Raw genomic sequence first — 19,556 nt, forward strand, 5'->3', positions numbered from 1 at the left:
TATTACAAACCTACAGGTAACATCATACTCAATGGTGAAAATCTGAAACCATTTCTTCTAAGATCAGGAAGAAACAAGGATGTCCACTCTCGCCACTTTTATTCAACATAGTTTTGGAAGTCCTAGCTGTGGCAATCAGAGAAGAAAAAGAAATAAAAGGAATCCAAATTGGAACGGTCATTGTTTGCAGATGACATGATACTTTACATAGAAAACCCTAAAGACACTACCAGAAAACTACTAAAGCCCATCAATGAATTTGGTAATTTGGTTGCAGTTTACAAAATTAATACACAGAAACCTGTTGCATTTCTATACACTAAAAATGAAAGACCAGAAAGAGAAATTCAAGAGACAATTCCATTTACCACCACAGCAAAAAGAATAAAATACTTAGGAATAAACATACCTAAGGAGACAAAAGATCTGTGCTCTGAAAACTATAAGACGCTGATGAAAGAAATTGAAAACAACAAAAACAGATGGAAAGATGTACCATGTTCTTGGATTGGAAGAATCAAAATTGTCAAAATGACTATATTACCCAAGGCAATCTACAGATTCAGAGCAATCTCTATCAAATTACCAATGACAATTTTCACAGAACTAGAACAAAAAGTCTTAAAATGTGCAGACACAAAAGACGCTGAATAGCAAAAGCAATCTTGAGAAAGAAAAACGGAGCTGGAAGAATCAGACTCCCTGACTTCAGACTATACTACAAAGCTACAGTAACCAAGACATTATGGTACTGGCACAAAAACAGAAATATAGATCAATGGAACAGGATAGAAAGCCCAGAAATAAAACCACACACCTATGGTCTATTAATCTGTGACAAAGGAGGCAAGATTATACAATGGAGGAAAGACAGTCTCCTCATTAAATGGTGCTGGGAAACTGGACAGCTACATGCAAAAAAAAAAAAAAAATTAGAACATTTTTAGAACATTCTTTAACACCATACACAAAAATAAACTCAAAATAGATTAGAGACCTAAATGTGAGACCAGACACTAAAATTCTTAGAGGAAAACATAAGCAGAACACTCTCTGACATAAATTGCAGCAATATCCTTTTTGATCCATCTCCCAGAGTAATGGAAATAAAAACAAAAATAAACAAATGGGACCTAATTAAACTCAAATGCTTTTGCACAGCAAAGGAAACCATAAACAAGATAAAAGGACAACACACAGAATGGGAGAAAATATTTGCAAATGATGTGACCAACAAGGGATTAGTCTCCAAAATTTACAAATAGCTCATGTCACTTAATATCACCAAAACAAACAACCAAGGCAAAAAATGGGCAGAAGACCTAAATAGACATTTTTCCAAAGAAGACATACAGATGGCCAAGAGGCACATGAAAAGATGTTCAACATCGCTGTTTATTAGAGAAATGCAAATCAAAACTAAGAGATATCACCTCACACCAGTCAGAATGGCTGTCATCAAAAAATCTACAAACAATAAATGCTGGAGAAGGTGTGGAGAAAAGGGAATCCTCCTAAACTGTTGGTAGGAATGTAAATTGGTACAGCCACTGTGGAGAACATTATGGAAGTTCCTTAAAAAAATAAAAATAGAGCTACCATATGATCCTGCCTTCCTATTCCTGGGAATATATCTGGAGAAAAACATGGTCTGAAAGGATACATGCACCCCAATATTCATTGCAGCACTGTTTACAATAGGCAAGACATGGAAGAAGCCTAAATGTCCATGGACAGAGGAATGGGTAAAGAGGATGTGTTACATATATACAATGGAATATTACCCAGCCATTAAAAAGAACGAAATAATGCCATTTGCAGCAACATTATGGACCTAGAGATTGTCATACTGAGTGAAGTAAGTCAGACAGAGAAAGAGAAATACCATATGATATCACTTATATGTGGAATCTAAAAAAAAGATACAAATGAACTTATTTACCAAACAGAAACAGACTCACAGACTTAGAGAATGAATTTATTGTTACCAGGGGGGAAGGGTGGGGGGGAGGGATAGTTAGGGAGTTTGGGATTGACATGTAGACACTGCTATATTTAAAATGGATAACCAACAAGGAGCTACTGTATAGCACAGGGAACTCTGCTCAATATTATATAACAACCTAAATGGGAAAAGAATTTGAAAAAGAATAGATACATGTATATGTATAACTGAATCACTTTGCTGTACACCTGAAACTAACACAACATTGTTAATCAACTATACTCCAATACAAAATAAAAAGTTAAAACATGCTAACTGAATTAAGAAAGAGAATTGATCTAAGCAAAGACTATTTTAACAAGGTACTAGAAACTATAAAGAAGACCCAATCAAAAATATATAGTTCAATTTTTGAGAACAAAAGCACTCCAGAAGAAGCGAATAGCTGACTAAATGACACAGAAGAATGCATAAGTGATCTGGAAGACAGAATAATGGAAATCACCCAGTCAGAACAACAGATAGAAAGACAAATGAAAAAAAAATGAAAGCAATGTACAAGATCTATGGGATAATATAAAATGTGCCAATTTACATATTGTAGGGGTTCCTGAAGGAGAAGAGACAGAGAATGAGATTGAAAATGTGTTTGAAGAAATTATGGCTGAAAACTTCCTAAACCTATAGAAGGAAACAGATATCCAGGTACAGGAAACACAGGGGGTCCCAAACAAGGTGAACCTAAATGGACCCACACTAAGACACATCATAATTAAAATGGCAAAAGTTAAAGAGACACTGCTAAAGACAACAATTGAAAAACAAAGAGTCATATACAAGGGAACCCCCATAATGCTATCAGCTGATTTATCTGAAGAAACTTTGCAGTCAAGAAAGGAGTGGCATGATATATTCAAAGTGCTAAAAGGGAAAAACTTGCAAAATAGGATACTCTACCCAGCAAGATTATACTTTCAAATAGAAGGAGAGAGAAAGAATTTCTCAGACAAGCAAAAACTAAAAGACTCCAGCAACACTAAACCTATCCTAAAAGAAATTTTGAAGGGTCTTCTTTAAATGGAAAAGAAGTAATGGTTGAAGATCACTTAAATAAGCCAATACATAGATTAAAAAACAAAACAATTGTAAAAGCAACTATAACTACAATAAACAGTAAAGGGATAAGCATGAAAATGTAAAATATGATGTCAAAAACACAAAATGTGGGGAAGGGGAATAAAAAATGTAGAGCTTTTTCAATGTGTTTGAACTTAAAGAAGTTTATCAGTTTAAAGAAGTAGATAAAATTATGGGTCAACATATATGAAACCCTTGGTAACTACAAATCAAAAACCTACAATAGATACACAAAAGTAAAAAAGAAAGGAACTCAAGCACAGTACAAAAGAAAATCTTCAAACCATAATGGGAAAAACAAAAAGAAGAAGAAATGAAGAAAGAAGAACTACAAAAAACAACGGAAGAACAAGGAACAAAAGCAATAAGTACATACCTATCAATAATTGCTGTAAGTGTCAATGGTCTAAATGCTCTGATCAAAAGACTTAGAGTGGATGATTGGATAAAAAATAAGACCCATCTATATGCTGCCTACAAGAGACTCACTTCAGAGCTAAAGACATACAAAGACTGAATTTAAGGGATGGAAAAAGATATCAAAATCACTAATCATCAGGGAAATGAAAATCAAAACAACAATAAGATATCACCTCACACCGGTTAGAATGGCTATTGTAAAAAAAAACAACAAATAATTAATGTTGGCAAGGATGTGGAGAAAAGGGAGACCTCATGCACTACTGGTGGGAATATAAATTGGTGCAGCCACTATGGAAAACAGTACGGAGTTTCCTTAAAAAAACAGAAAATAGAACTACCACATGATCCAGCAATTCCACTTCTGGATATATACCTGAAAAAAATGAAAACACTAATTTGAAAAGATACATGTTCCCCAATGTTCATAGCAGCATGATTTACAATAGCCAAGGCCCCATCAACAGATGATTGGATTAAGAAGATGTCCTATATATATATATATATATATATATATATATATATATATATATATATAGTGGAATATTACTCAGCCATTAAAAAGAATGAAATACTGTTATTTGCAGCAACGTGGATGGATCTAAAGAATATTATGCTTAGTGAAAAACATCAGACAGAGAAAGACAAATACTATATGACATCACTTATATGTAGAAACTAAAAAACAATAAAAATGATTGTATATGCAAAACAGAAGCAGACACACAGATATAGAGAACAAACTTGTGGTTACCAAAGGGGAGAGGCAAGGGAGAGGGACAAATTAGGGGTATGGGATTAACAGATATAAATTACTATATATATCCATTTTATATAAATGGATAAGGAACAAAGGTATACTGTGTAGCACAGGGAATTATGTTTTAATAGCCTATAATGGAATATAATCTGCAAAAATACTGAATCACTATGCTGTACACCTGAAACTATCACAACATTGTAGATCAACTAAATTTCAGTTAAGAAAAAGAGGAATGAACCGTATCATGAATGCTAATGAATGATTTTAAGCAAGAATGTAACATGATCAGATTATTTTTTTTAAAAATTAATCAGAATTTCTTTAAAGTTTTTTTTTTTTAATTAATGAAACAGTTTTGGAGGAAGTATTGGAGTGAGGCAAGAATGAAGGCAGTTTCATTGGTTAGCAGAAAGTTGTTTATTCTAGGAAATAAGCAATGAGAATTTGAATGAAGACAGTGGTAGTAGAAATAGAGAGAATGAGAGAGATTTTAAAAGTTAAAGATGTTCACACAAAAACCCTGCACACAGATATTTGTAACAGCTTAATCATAACTGCCTAAACTTGGAAATGACCAAGATGTTCTTTAGTAGGTGAATGGATAAATAAACTGTGGTACATCCAGACAATGGAATATTATTCAGTGCTAGAAAGAAGTGAGCTTTTCCAATCATGAAAAGACAGAGAGGAAATTTAAGTGTGTATTACTAAATAAAAGAAGACAATCTGAAAAGGCTACATATTGTCTGAATTCAGCTATATGACATTCTGGAAAAGAGAAAACTATGGACACAGTAAAAAGGTCAGTGGTTGCCAGGGGATGGGGACAGGGGAGGAAGGGATGAATAAGCAGAGCATAGAGGAATTTTAGGGCAGTGAGACTACTCTATATGATACTATAATGGTAGATACATGTCATTATACATTTGTCCAAACTTATAGAATGTACAACACCAGGAGTGAACCCTAATGTAAATTGTGGACTCTGGGTGTTAATGGTGTGTCAATGTTGGTTTATCAGTTGTAACAAATATACCACTCTGGCGGGGGATGTTGATAATGGGGGAGGCTGTGTATATGTGGGACAGGAGTATATGGGAAATCTCTGTGTCTTCCTCTCAATTTTGTTTTGAACCTAAAACGGCTCTTAAAAAAAGTGTATTAACAAAAAAGTTAAGGAGGTAGGGAAAATAAAGGTAATGCATGCTTATTTTGAAATGCCATGTCACATTTTGCAGCCCTTTCCCTCTATCTTTCACCTGGCTCATTCATTTTTTTCCTGATAACTCTTGGAGAAATGATTTACGGGGCACTTACTATTTTCAGAATACTGTACTAGGTGCCATGAAATATACAAGTAAAATGTGTAGGAAAAAAATTCAAGGCCGTCATAGTTTTGTCAGGGTGACTAACAAACACACGTGTGTTAGAGACTCTAAATGCCTACAGTTATACCTGAAGCTGAAGCTTTGAATGGAAAGAATGAGAGGGCTTTTTTTGGTCTTTTCAGGTTCCTCATTCATATTTTGAATATATTTTTAATATATAATGATAAGATAAAGAATAATCAGAAATTCTGGAAGAAAAAAATCCATAACACCACTTCATTAACCCAAGTATTTAGTATTTTGATATACAATAGTCTTTTTTCCCAACTGAATGTTTAGAATCCTTAAAAACCATTGTGTAGGAGAATTTGCAGCTGAACAGCATAAGGTCATGTGTGGAAATTAAGACAGATGATCAAAGTCTTTACTCTTTTTCTTTTTTAATCTCATTAGAAAATACTTAGGAATAAATCTGACAAAAATTTTCAGTTCTCTCTTGAAGAGAACTACAAGATAGGCAGAGAAACGTAAAAAAGCCCTGCAAAATCATAATATTATAAAGAAGTAAATCCTTCTCAGATTAATCTACAAATAGAATGCAATTCCCATTGAAGTCCCAACTTTCCAAAGTGGTTCTAAAGTTAATTTTAATAAATAAATATTAGGGAAGAGCTAAACTTTTTATTTAAAAAAAAAAAGGATATGGGTAAAGACAAACTATACAATTAAAATAAAATTGCCTGATGTTGGCAGAGGAGGAGGAAGACAGATCAATGAAACTAAAAAATCCAGAAACAGCAAGTTATGTATAAAAATTTAATACATGATGAGAGTAATATTTCAAATCAGTGAGGAAAAATGAATTAGACAAAAACTGGTTTTGTAACAATTTTATTAAAAATTTAGATTCTTACCTCATTCCATGAATCATACAGTTTTCAGATCGATCTAAATTTTAGCTATTAAAAATTGAAATAATAGAGAATAAAATTACTGGAAGAAAATAAATGAATAGTTACATCATCATCGAGAGGTAGACTTGTCTAAGTGTGACCTCAAAATAGAAGCCAGTAAGCAAAGTTTGGTTGATTTTCTTACATAATTATTAATATTGGTTGAATGCATAAATGTAAAAAAACTGTGAACTTTTTGGAAAGAAAAATGAGTGGTGAAAAACTGAAACATATATAGGAGGCCATCTTATTTTTAATGTCTTCCATATAAAGAGATCTTACAAATCTACAAGAAAATGATACATACATGAACAAAGGAAAGGGGAACTCTAATTTAGAAAAAAAAATCAAATAAAAGAAAATGGCCGAAAGATATCACCAGGCAATTCATAAGTTAAACTATTGGCCTACATCAGAAAAAGTTCAACTTGCAAGTAGTCAGATAGAACATTATATGAAAAAATATAAAATGATGTTAAAAAAAGTGAAATTCCATATTTTATGTATCAAATTATAAAAGATTAGAAATTAAGTAATATTCTTTATTGGCAAGGGTGCTGAAATAAGAGGGTAAATTGGATGAAACTTTCTTGAAGGCATTTTAGCAATGTACCTGTTTTTTTAATTAGATATTTGCATAACTTCCAATCCAGTAATTCTGGTTTTAGGAATTTATCCCAAGGAAAGAATCATGGATATGGGCTAAAGTTGTGTTACAAAGATACTGTTTATAAAGAGAAAATAGCAACTTGCTTAACAATATGTGTCTGGTTATGTAAATTAACTTTGACATACTATATAACCATTAAGTGACCTTGTAGAAGACCATTTATTGGCATGGGGAAAAATTTATTTTGTCATGAGAAAATGAATCACAATGGTTTATATTTCTTGTTCCCACTTCTGTGTTTAAAAATGCATATATCCCCTAAAATGGCAGGGGGAAGGTTTATAAAATAAGTAGTCTACAGTAATATTTATGTGGTGGCCTTCATGATAATGCCTTTTTCTCTTTGCGCGGATATATTTTCAAAAAGTTTTTACAATACACATTCATTAATTTTGTAACAAAAAAGAAAAATCATGAAATTATTTTAAAAAAGTGTTCTTATAAGAAACACATAAAATTGGATGAGTGATTCAGGGTTAAGAATCCTGATGTATCTGTAAGAGCATTCCTGAGCCAAGGCCAAAAGAAGACTGAAAATGCTTGGCAGAAATACTCAGCAGTTACTGAGAGAAAAGACACTGGTTTCTGGAGCAAGTTGTGGACAGGCAGGCAGAAGTCAATTTCTGCTCTCATCATCTGAGAGCTGAACTCTCACACTAGGCTCTGTGCTTGGGAAAAGCTTCCTGTTTGTAGATACTGTTATGAGTAAGAAGAATATATCATGTCCTGAGCTTCAGCAGAAGTAGAGTTTGTTCTATGATCTTTAAAATATTGTAGGGAATAACAGTAGCTGAAAAAGAACTGTCATGTCAGGGTTGTAGACCAGTTATCTCTTACAAGAGACTCTGATCTGGATTCATGTTTGCTGCAGAATGTTCTGTCTTCTGGAAAAGCCACCTTGTATGTGTACAAATACAAGAGAACATAATGAGAAAATAGAAATGCTTGAGAAATGGCAAAATAAACTGTTCTAAGGATTAAATTACCCTTTAGGACAATGCAAAACATTGTCTTTATATTGCAGGTAGAATTCTTTGTATATTATGTTTCTTTTGGAGAAATAGTTCTTCTCTAAATGCATATTTAATTTGCAATGTGCCTTCATTTTGTGTGGACATATGTGAGCAGGGGTGTAGATGTGCTTATTTTTATTTATTCATGTGTTTATTTATTTGTATGTTTGTTTGTATTTGAACAGTATTTTAGAGATATCAGGTATTTAGGCCAAAATACAAAAATACTGCAGGGATGAATGCAGGTGAGGAAGGACCATAAAACAGAACTAAACTAATTTATAGATGATCAATCATGACTGAACTATTAAAATACTACACATGATGGAGAAATGTTAAAAATGGAAAGCAGTGTCCTTTTTTTTACTGTTTGGGAAAGTAATGTTTAAGGAAATAATCTTTTGCTTCTGTATGTATGTTACTTGAGCTGCAGTGGGATGTAGTTGTGGTGAGATTGCCCCATGGGGTCATCGCTGGACCTGCTACTATGGGCACCAAGTGGCATTTGTCTTGAAGGAGGTGGATTTTCCTACTGCAAATTCTCTGGAATAGGAAATGAAGATGAAGAGGTAGGCCTCATTGTTGGTTAAAGAAGGAGCTCCTACCTTTATGAGTGTCCTCTTGAACCTAGTCTAGATATTCTTGTGGGCACTTCCAATGGTGGTTGGAAGTTTTCTTTGCCACAAGAAGTCAGCCTAGGAGCTACACATGGAGGCTCCCTGCAAAAGCCCCATAAGAATAATACAGGAAGCCTGGATTCATGTAAACTAGCCAAAGGTAAGGTGATTTTTAAATTTTAAACGTTATAAATTCCCTTTACTTATTCCTGTCTTCAGGAAAGTTCAGATGCAGAACCTGGCTTGGGTTCTGTTAAAGAGAATTAATCATATCTGTATCCATGTTTATAAAGGAATGGAGACAACAGTGACTCTACTTGAATCTCTCCTCCAGAAAAATCTGATTTAATTGGCCTGGAGCACCAGAATTTTTAAAAGTACTTCAGGTGACTCTAATGTACAGCCAATTTGAGAACTGCTTCTTTAGAGGCTAGTGTGGGAGCGGGGGCAGCAGCAGTGTTACTGAACCAGGTTCATTTATCAACGCGCAGCAAGCCAAACACAGAGACGCCAAGGTTTACAGCTGAGGAAGAGTTTACTCACGAGACAGCCAAGCACGGAAAAGGGAGGACAATTCTCAGATCTTCCCCCACCCCGAAACTGAGGGGGTTGGGATATTTATGGGATAAGCAAGGCGGTCTTAGGCTTCAGGAAAGGTGATTGGAGGCAGGGAAGAGGTAAGGTAATTGGTGTTTTGAGCAGGTGCATCTGGATGACATGTTTTCGTGTGTTCAAAATGGAGGTGCTTACATGAACTGAGGGTGGAGTTTTCCAGTCCTAGGAGGTCAACAGGCCATTTATCAGACACCTGCAAGTCCCAGTTTTAGGGTTGGTGGTCCCAAATGGCCGTAGCTTACTCACACTGGGCAGAAGCTGACTCCAAGTTCCTGTAAAACAACTGGTCTGCATGAAGCTGGAAAGGCAGTTTGCAAGCAAGGGAGTTTTACCAAGCTGTTCCCTTATCTGTTGACTGTAAGACAAGTTCAAGAATTTTTGTTACTTATCAGCTCCTGTTAATTGTGTGGAGCATGGTTTCAGCAGCAGCTCTGAGATGATTCAGTAGTTACCTCACTGTTGGCAGCAGAGCCCTGAGTCCAGGGAATCCATGGTTAGAAGGATAATAGCAGTCCAGACTTACACAAGAGCAAAAGCCAGGCATTGACAGGAGTCTGCAAATGCTGTGCTTCTTGGTGTAGGGCATTTCAAGGAGAGGGGACCTGAGATTTTGCTACTATGCAAGTAAGGGCTATTGTGATCTTGGTCTTTCAGGTTATGTAATAGGCAAGAACAAATCTGACTCCATATTGGATCCGTTTCTTTTACTTTAATCTTTGCATTGTATTGCTTTTGCTACAAGTTAATCACTGTAAAGAGATATTGCCTATAGCTTAAAGTCTACATAATGGCCCATCTCTGGGGACCCTACCTCCCATGCCTGAGGTTAAGCTAAAATACCTTTGTTTAGCTCACAGGAAACATCCTGACCAGGCCCATCTGTGAATGGCTGCAGGAAAGAAGAAATTAACATATCTCTTCAGGAGTCTGGATGGAACCAGGAAACATTTGCAACAACTTATCGCCTTTTTTACTTTATCTCCTCACCTCCCCTTCATTGTTCTATTAAAGAAACTAGCGTCCAAAACCCAGGCAAAATTGTTCTTCGGGACACTAGTCCCCCATCTTTTTGGTCTGCTGGCTTTCTGAATAAAGTTGCTATACCTTGCCCCAACAGCTCATTTCTCGATTTATTGGCATGTTGTGCAGTGAGCAGTATGAGCTTGGACGTGGTAACAGTTACACAACAATTCCTATGAAGAATAACCTTCAGATGGAAATATTTAAGTTCAGGGAGTTTGAAGTCACATATCAGAAGTATTTATAACTATATTTGATAGCTATTAAAGATATTTCCCATATTTGTAATGTATGAATAAGAAAGATACAAAAGTCTGAGAACATTTCCAGATAAAAGGATAGTAAAGAGATGTCACAATGAAACATTATATGAGCTAATGGACTGAAAAACAAATTGCTATAAAGGCTATCATTGGGACAATTGATGAGATTTGAATATGCAAAGTGGATTAGATAATAGTGTTGTATTCCTGTTAAGTTTCTTGATTTGTGTTCATTACATTCTAGTTCTGAAAGAAAATGTCCTCATTCTTAGTAAAGGCACATAAGAGTATTTAGAAGTAGGGGGCACATTGTCTCCAACTTAAGCTCACATGGTTTAAATAAATGTCATATACATACAAATATATATATAGGGAGAATGAAAAAGCAAATGGGGCAAAATGTGGCAATTGATGAATGTGAATAACTGGTATACAAGAATTCATTTTACTCTTCTTGTAGCTTTTCTGTAAATTTGAAATTATATTTTTAAAAAGTTACCAAAAGAAAAAAGAAAAAAGAATCAGCATGAGAAGAATCCAAGAGAATTTGAGGCAAAGAAAACATCCTTGAGATGGGAATGAGCTTGACATGTTATAGGAACTAAGAGATACCCACTATGGCTGGAGTGTGTTGATAAGGTCATAGGATGTCAAGTGATGAGGAAGTTGATGAGGAAATAGAAGCTAGGTCATGCAGTTCTCATAGGCCATGCTAAGGGGTTTGGCTTTAATTCTAATGGGAAGTCACTATAAAGTTCTGAGCAGGGATTAACAGGATACACTTTACAGATGATTCCAGGGAATGATTCTGACTGGAGCTGCTTAGGCTACACATCAGCTTCTGAATAACTCAATCACTGTATCTACAGAAAGGAGGGAAACAAATAGGTGGGCTTCTTTGGGCCTCTTGCCAGGTGAATGAGGATGAGGAAAAAATCCACATGGACCCTATGGGATAGCCAAAAACAATAACTGTCACTGCTCACACCTTGCCATGCCTGTGCTGCCTAGCACACCACAGGTCCTGACCCCCACGGCCAACCTTCATTTCACTCTCACAGTTCTAGAAGCATCCCAAATCACATTACAAATTATCCCATATTGAAGACCAAGAACAATAGCAAAATCCCACACCTAAACACTCTTTAAAGGGAGATAACCCACCCAGTCTCTCTATCCTGTTCCATGTCCAGCATTTTGGGTGGTATTTATTTCACCAGTCAAATTTGAATGTGGCTCTTCTTGATCCTGCAATTGAGGTTAAATGACAAATTTAATATTGGAAGGGAAATGGAAAGTTGTTCAGCAACTTAGATACAGAGGCTTGCTCCTCCTCCCCTAGAAGGAATGGCTGTGCTTGGACACACAGTAACAGAGAGCCCCTTCTCTCACCCGCAGCAGCTACTACTTACAGGTAATGAGGTGATGGCAGCTGGCATTCTCAGACAACTCTTCCCAGCTGTGTTGGCGTTTATACTCAGACTCTTTGGTGCCTAAATCCTTTCTATTTATATCCCTTATCCCAACCTTATCATGACTGCATTTTAAGGGAGTCAAGAGTCAGGATCCTGTAATAGGGAAGAACAAATCTGACTCCATATTAGATCTGTTTCTTTTACTTTAAACTTTGTATTCTATTGCTTTTGCTTTAAGAATGTTGCCTACAGCCTAAAACATATACGATAGTCCATTTTCAAGGCTCTGACTTTTAAGGGTATAACACTTTTCGATTCACAAGGAGATAAAAATGTCGCAGAACAGAGAATAACATTTGTCTTGTTGGAGGTTTACAGGAACATCGTGACCTGACCTACATGGACGGTTGCAAGAACAAAGGATTCTGGCACCAAGAAGTTTGCAACAACTGACCACACCCCTCCCCTTTTTAGTATAAAAGAAGCCTGAATTCTGACTTTGATAAGATGGTTCTCTAGGACATTAGTCCGTCATCTTCTCAGATTCCCGGCTTTCCGAATAAAGTCGTTATACCTTGCCCCAACACCTCGTTTCCTGATTTATTGGCCTGTTGTGTGGCGAGTAGAATGAGTTTGGACTCAGTAACAATCCATCCCCTGCAGACAGGAACCTGTGGTGTGTCAAGGAGTATGCGGAGCTGATTTCTGCAGACTTCTCTCTGTGATGATGAGAGGAAGCAGGCTCTAGGCCTCTTAATTCTAATTCTTGATTTCTATGTTTTTCCAGTAAATCCAGTTCCTCATAGTCTTACACATGACACTGTGGAATTTGTCCTCACCTACCTTTAAATATAATTTAAAAATTCCTATTTCATAGAAGGAAATGAATACAGTGAAGTTGCTGTCCTGTTATATGTTTTACGTCTGCTAGACAGATATCTAAAAGATCTCCCTGCTCTGCTAGAAGGCTGATTTCCTCCAGGGGACAGACTAATTTTTTCAGGTTCTTGCTAGCAGTATCTCCCTGGTTCATCATTCATCATCAATGGCTATCTTTGAGAGTGGCATAGATGAGGATTCCCCTTCTGAGGTATAAAGACCTCTATATATTTTTTCTCCTGGCATACAATCTTCTTCTGATCACAGAACATAACCTCTCTAAAGGAAACAAATGTATCTTGGGTATAACTGCACACCTCGTAACCAAGCAGGACTCTATAGGGCCTTCCTGGGACCGGCTACCCCCCCACAATGTCCTCCACCTGCCTCTTGTTAGTAGAAAAGCTTTAGTCTCCCAGGCTTCCCCTAAGTCACAAAAGGCTGGCTCAAGAATTAAATATTGAAAGAATGTGAACGTGTAGTAACAAAAAAATAGCAGTTGGGCCAGGGGAGCAAGGAAAAATTTGAACAGTAAATCAGCCACATGGTTGTCACAGAATCTTTAATTTCTCCCTGAAGGACATAGATAATAGTGTCTGATTCACATTCCGGAGGTGTTTCACAGATACTAAAACCCCCACCAGATAGAAGAAGATAACTTCATGATGACCATGAGCATGTAGCCCCCAGATTGGCTAGAGCCTGAGTATTGATGATACTAACCCCTGTGACACCACCCTATTACCTCACCCTCAGCCAATCAGAGAATTGTGCACGAGCTGATCACACACACCCTGTGATTCTCTCCCTCACCTTGTCTATAAAAATTCTTCCCTGAAATCCATTGGAGAGTTTGGGATCTTTTGAGCATTAGCCATCTATACTCCTTGCTTGGCACCTGCAATAAATGCTACAGTTTACTTCACCACAAGCCGGTGTCAGTAGATTGGCTTTATTGTGCATGGGGGAGTGTCCCCAAGTTTGGTAACAATCTTAGCCTACCACATTTCCCCACCCTTTCTACTCCCGGCTACAGAGATGGGCATGTGCTCCTAAACCAGGGCTGTCAGACTGCTCCTCAGAACCTCTTCAGAAGTTTTGCAGATATTCTCATACAACAGGAGCTGTTAGGCTGGTTGTTTGCCAGGAGTGGGGTGCTGGGGACCCCTATGCCTGCTCCATGGAGAGAGTCTGTGGAACAGAGCTCAGGCTCTTCATCTAGCTGCGCCTCAAGCTAGTGTCACCTCTGGATTGTTCAGCTAAGTGGCCTAAAAATACCTTTTTATTGCTTAAGTGATTGTCACTTGCAGTCAACAGTCCACCTAATTTCATCAGTGCTTCACTGGTTTAGCTGAACGCTTTGTTTGTTGGCAAGTTTATAAAATAGTGGGAATTGCTTTAGGAGTTGAGCCATCACAGGACCTTTTCAGCCAGGTTTGGGTTTTCCCTGGCAATTAAACTCCATTAACACCCTGGCTGGTAGGTTAGGTTCTGAGGAGCCTCATTAGCTTATAGCAAATGCCAGAAATCTTGTTCAATCATGATCCCAGAATCTGGACTCTGCTTTTGAGGTTTCTGTTTCTTAGCAACAGGAGTCATCTCTCCCTAAAGCTCTAGGCCTCAGTTGAATACTTTTGTTTTTGTCCCTGCCTTTAAAACAATAAGACATAAGGGGACATAGAGATTTTATTTATATGAGTATTATTTTAATAATATTTTGTATTAAATATGAAAGGAGAGGATTTTTTCCTTTCGTATTAATAAAGTCTCTATTAGTAAAAACTTTTAAAAGTCTCTATTAGTAAAAACTTTAATTAAAAATTTTGAGTATATTAAATAATACTTTTAGTATATCTACATTGGTTTAGCTATTCTATGAAAGCCAACAATTTATAGTTGCAACGCTTTGAATTTTAAAAAACCCTTGATTCTGACTAAAATTCTCTAATCAGACATTAGAATTTCTTTTACATTTATTAACCATGATGTTATATTTTTTACAGCCTTTTACCTTTGAGTTCTGAAGAGGCTTTTAAAATATTTCAATGTATAAATGGATCGTATGTAGAAATGTAGAGATTGTGGATAATATGATTTAATAATCACTTATTTTTAATTTAAAAAAAATTTAACATCTTTATTGGAGTATAATTGCTTTACAATAGTGTGTTAGTTTCTGCTTTATAACAAAGTGAATCAGCTATACATATACATATATCCCCATATCTCCTCCCTCTTGGGTCTCCCTCCCATGGTATGAACTTCATTAGGAAGGAAGAAAAATGGGGCAATAGTCTGAATAAGCAAGATTAATTAGAGATAAACTATTGAGAGATAGACTAATTTATTCACAGATGGTTTCATATTAATTAAATTGTAACATACTAAAATCATTTTCAGAAATGCTTTCTTTGCTAGTTGATTCTGCATAAATTTCATAGTGAAACTTAGGTCATATGATTAGTATTTAGCAGCAACAGAAGTAAGACAGCTTGCTTTAAGAAATGCCAAAATATGAAATATAAACATCTGATAGAGGAAAAAAATGAAAGAAAGAATCCAGGTGAGGAAGGATTTTTTTCAATGAATTAATCACATCTTAAATAGTTCTACTAGTGATTTATTTTCCAAAATGTGCTTTTAGCAATTGTATTAGTTTCTATCTTGTGTAACAAATTACCATAAGTTCAGCTGCTGAAAGCAACCCCCATTTATCAGTTCACAGTTCTGTGGGTCAAAAGTCTGGTATGTCATGGTGGCATCCTTTGCTCAGGGTCTCACAGGTTGAAATCAGAGTGCTGGCGAGGTTGGGTTACTTTCTGGAGGATCTGGGGATGAACTCAGGTTATTGGAAGACTTCAGTTCCTTGTGGTTGTAGGACTGAGGTCCTGTTTTCTTTCTTCTTTTTAAAAATATTTATTTATTTATTTATTTGGCTAAGGTTTTAGTTGCGGCACGTGGGATCTTTAGTTGCGGCACTCCGGGTCTAGTTCCCTGACCAGGGATCGAACCTGGGCCCCCTGCTTGGGAGCGGGGAGTCTTAACCATCGGACCACCAGGGAAGTCCCTGAGGTCCTGTTTTCTTTATTGGCTATCAGCTGGGGACTGCTCTCGGCACCTAGATGCCACCCGTATTCCTTGCCACTTGGCTTCCTGCATCTTCAAAGTGAGCAACAAAGAATCTCTGTTGTACTGAACCGCCTCATACTTTGAATTTCTTTCACCAGGAGGGACAAGTTCTTTAGGACCTAGGTCAGACCCACTGAAGGCCCACTGAAGATAATTTCCGTCTTAAGGTCAACTGATTTGGGACTTTTTTTATATCTATATAATCCTCCACAGCAGCATCAGATTAGTGTTTGATTGAATCACTGGGAGGAAGTTTGTATACACCAGGGGTGGGAATATTTTGGGAACCATTTCAGAATTCTGCCTATTAAAGCTGTGAAATGCACCATGCTTAGATTTTTTAAAGTCCACATAAAAATATGATGCCTAATCCAAAATGACAGGTTACTTAGAAGACTTGAAAGCTGTTTTAAGAGGGAGTTAGACCCCTCTAATTCAAGTTCTGATATTTTTCTGGTCTCCTAGGCTGTCAAACCCCAAACGCAAAGTAACGACACTAATCTGTGTGGACTTCAGTTCCTTTCCCACAAAGACACAAGCCTTGGGGTCCTCCTTCCAGCAAGACAGTCCCTGTAATATCATCTGCATGTTGCAATTTCTCCTGTCAGCCGTCAGCATTGCAGGCATGGTGCATTTTGGATGTTTATGAAAGGGAAATTTGGGAACATATAAGCACATGCCTAGACTGGAGAAGGGGAGGGCGCTCACCTGTGTTTTCTGACCTCACATATGGCTTTGTCTCCTCCCAGGGAAATGCCAGTCATAGGATAGTAGCATTCCTGTAAGCCCCCTTTCATCTCCATGTCCTCCTCCTCAGAGGCAGAAAGGCAGTCCTTAAGGCCCAGCTATACTCTGAATCAATTCCCTTTATCTCTCCTGAGGCTAAGCTGCAAAAACACTGCTCATATTCTGCCAGCTACTTTATCTCTTTTTCTCATTTCAAACTTCAATATATTCTTTTAAAAAAGAATCGTACCAAAACCTTCCTCAAAGCCAAATGGCATAAGTAGCTGTGCTTCCTGGACCACAGTGTTCTAGTGAAGTTTCATGATGTTGTCCTCTATCATTAAGGAAGTGTTAAATCACGTGCCATATACTGCTTAAAAAATAGGGTAGTGTGTAAAACTGCCATATTTATACTTAGTTGTCATCCCAGTATGGAATCACCTTGTGCCCAGAGATTCATTCACTTTAGAATCAAGTTCATTAGTTGTCACTGCTTTATTACGGGTTTTCTGCCTCAGTGGTGAGTTAGGGACTGCTGCATTTTAGAGGTTACCCTGATTCGCCCTTGCTGTATCAGCTCCAGCTATTTGTCCCTGAGTCACCAGATCTCAAGTCTATAAAGTGTGCCTTAACCAGCAAAGCTGTATGGGGAGTGGTTATTTGTGAGGGTTCCAGTGCCAGATGTTCTGGCTTCAAATCCCAGTTCTTCTGCTTACTAACTAAAATCATTTAATGTTTCTGTGCTTGAGTTTCCTATCTTACTAGCGGGACTCTTAGTATGACTGGTGGGTAATAAGTACTTACTATGTTAGATATTATTTTATGTACCTTAACCTCCTGCATTAAGGGCTAAGCCTGTTGACACACTTCTTGTCCTTTGGCTCAAGAACTGGCAGCGCTGGGTTCATAGATGAGGCTTCTCTTACTTTCAAAGTATGTCCAGAATCTAACCACCTCTCCTCCTCATCACCACCACCACCATCATCACCACCACGACCATCACCATCATCACCACAACCACCACCATCACCAACATCACCACCACCACTACCACCACCACCAACATCACCACCACCACCACCATCACCACCACCACCACCATCATCACCACCACCACCACCACAACCACCACCACCACCATCACCATCACCACCACCACCACCATCATCATCACCACCACCACCACCATCACCAACAACATCACCACCACCATCACCACCATCATAACCACCACCACCACCACCATCACCATCACCACCACCACCACCACCATCACCACCACCACCACCACCACCACCATCACCACAACCACCACCAACATCACCACCACCACCATCATCACCACCACCACCACCACTACCACCATCATCACCACCATCACCATCACCAACAACATCACCACCATCACCACTACCACCACCATCACCACCATCACCACCACCACCACCATCACCACCATCATCACCACCACCACCACTGCCACCGCCATGCTCTCCCCAACCAGTCTGCCATTCATAATTGCAATGGCCTCCTAACTGGCCTCCCTGCTTCCATCCTTGCTGCCCTACAATCTGTCCTTTATATAACAGACAGGATGATCCTTTAAAAATATGAGTCTGGTCATTGTTATTCCTCTGCTCAGAATCCTGAAATGATTTTCCATTTTATTCAGTGTAAAAAATGGAAACTCTTACAGTGGCCAGAGGTCCTTCTTTATCTGGTGCCCCATTAACTCTCTGACTTTTCTGTCATTCGCTGGGCTACTGCTACGTTGGTCTCTTTGCTGTTCCTCAAGCATGCCCAGGCATGCTTTCACCCCAAGTTCTTTGCAGGTGTCGTTTCCTGTGTCTGAAATGCTCTTCCTCAGTTGTTTATCTTATATGTCTTTGATTACGTGTCTCTTTCTCAGAGAGGTTCACCTTGACCCTCTTCTCTCATGCTCTTGATCTCCCTTACCTTGTGCTGCCTTTTCTTTTTTCATAGTCCATATCATAATTTCTACACATTACATACTTTACTTATTTAATATGGCTACCAGTTTCTGTTTCCCTATGCTAGCATATTAGTACTATGGTGGGGATATTTGTCTATTTTGTTTTGTGATGTATCCCAAATGCCTAGAACAGTGCCTGACACATAGTAGGGGCTCAATAAGTACAGTTGACACTTGAACATCATGCAGGGGTGGGGTGGGGTTAGGGGTGCTGAAACTTCATGAACTCAAAAATCTTCATATAACGTATAGCTGGCCCTTAATATATGTGGTTCCTCTGTATCTGTGGTTCCTCAGTATCAGCAGTTCTGCAACCCTGGTTCTACCCTGGTTCATGTAGTACTGTAGATTTACTGTTGAAAAAAATCCATGTATAAGTGGACCCACACAGTCTGAACCTGTGTTGTTCAAGAGTCACCTATGTATTTTGAATAAAGACTAAATGGATATTGTGCTGGGAAGCCTAAGATAGAAGAAGATGTATGTGAGATCAGCTTAACAGCTGGTGTATCACAAAGAACAATGAAGAATTTTAAATAAGAAGAGCATGAATCAAAGAGGCAGAATGCGGCAAAATTTCATTACAGTAACCAAAGTACCATCTGAATCTGTTGGTTCTAAATTAATCTTTTCAGGCATATGTAGATATTTAAGTAGTAACCTAGTGCTC

At 37.6% G+C, this 19,556-nt stretch overlaps 1 long non-coding RNA gene across 1 annotated transcript in view; it reads right to left on the bottom strand.

The window, feature by feature from the left end:
- Nucleotides 1-15,962, bottom strand: part of LOC309604968 — a 34,200-nt gene extending 18,238 nt beyond the window's left edge. The window contains exon 1 of the long non-coding RNA XR_014231183.1: nucleotides 1-15,962. This exon is cut by the window's left edge and continues 12,581 nt beyond it. This is a non-coding gene — a long non-coding RNA (uncharacterized lncRNA).
- Between the last annotated feature and the right edge of the window lie 3,594 nt (nucleotides 15,963-19,556).

This window comes from Balaenoptera borealis, assembly GCF_965194805.1.
Source record: "Balaenoptera borealis genome assembly, chromosome: 11".
In the NCBI taxonomy this organism is placed as follows: Eukaryota; Metazoa; Chordata; class Mammalia; order Artiodactyla; family Balaenopteridae; genus Balaenoptera; species Balaenoptera borealis.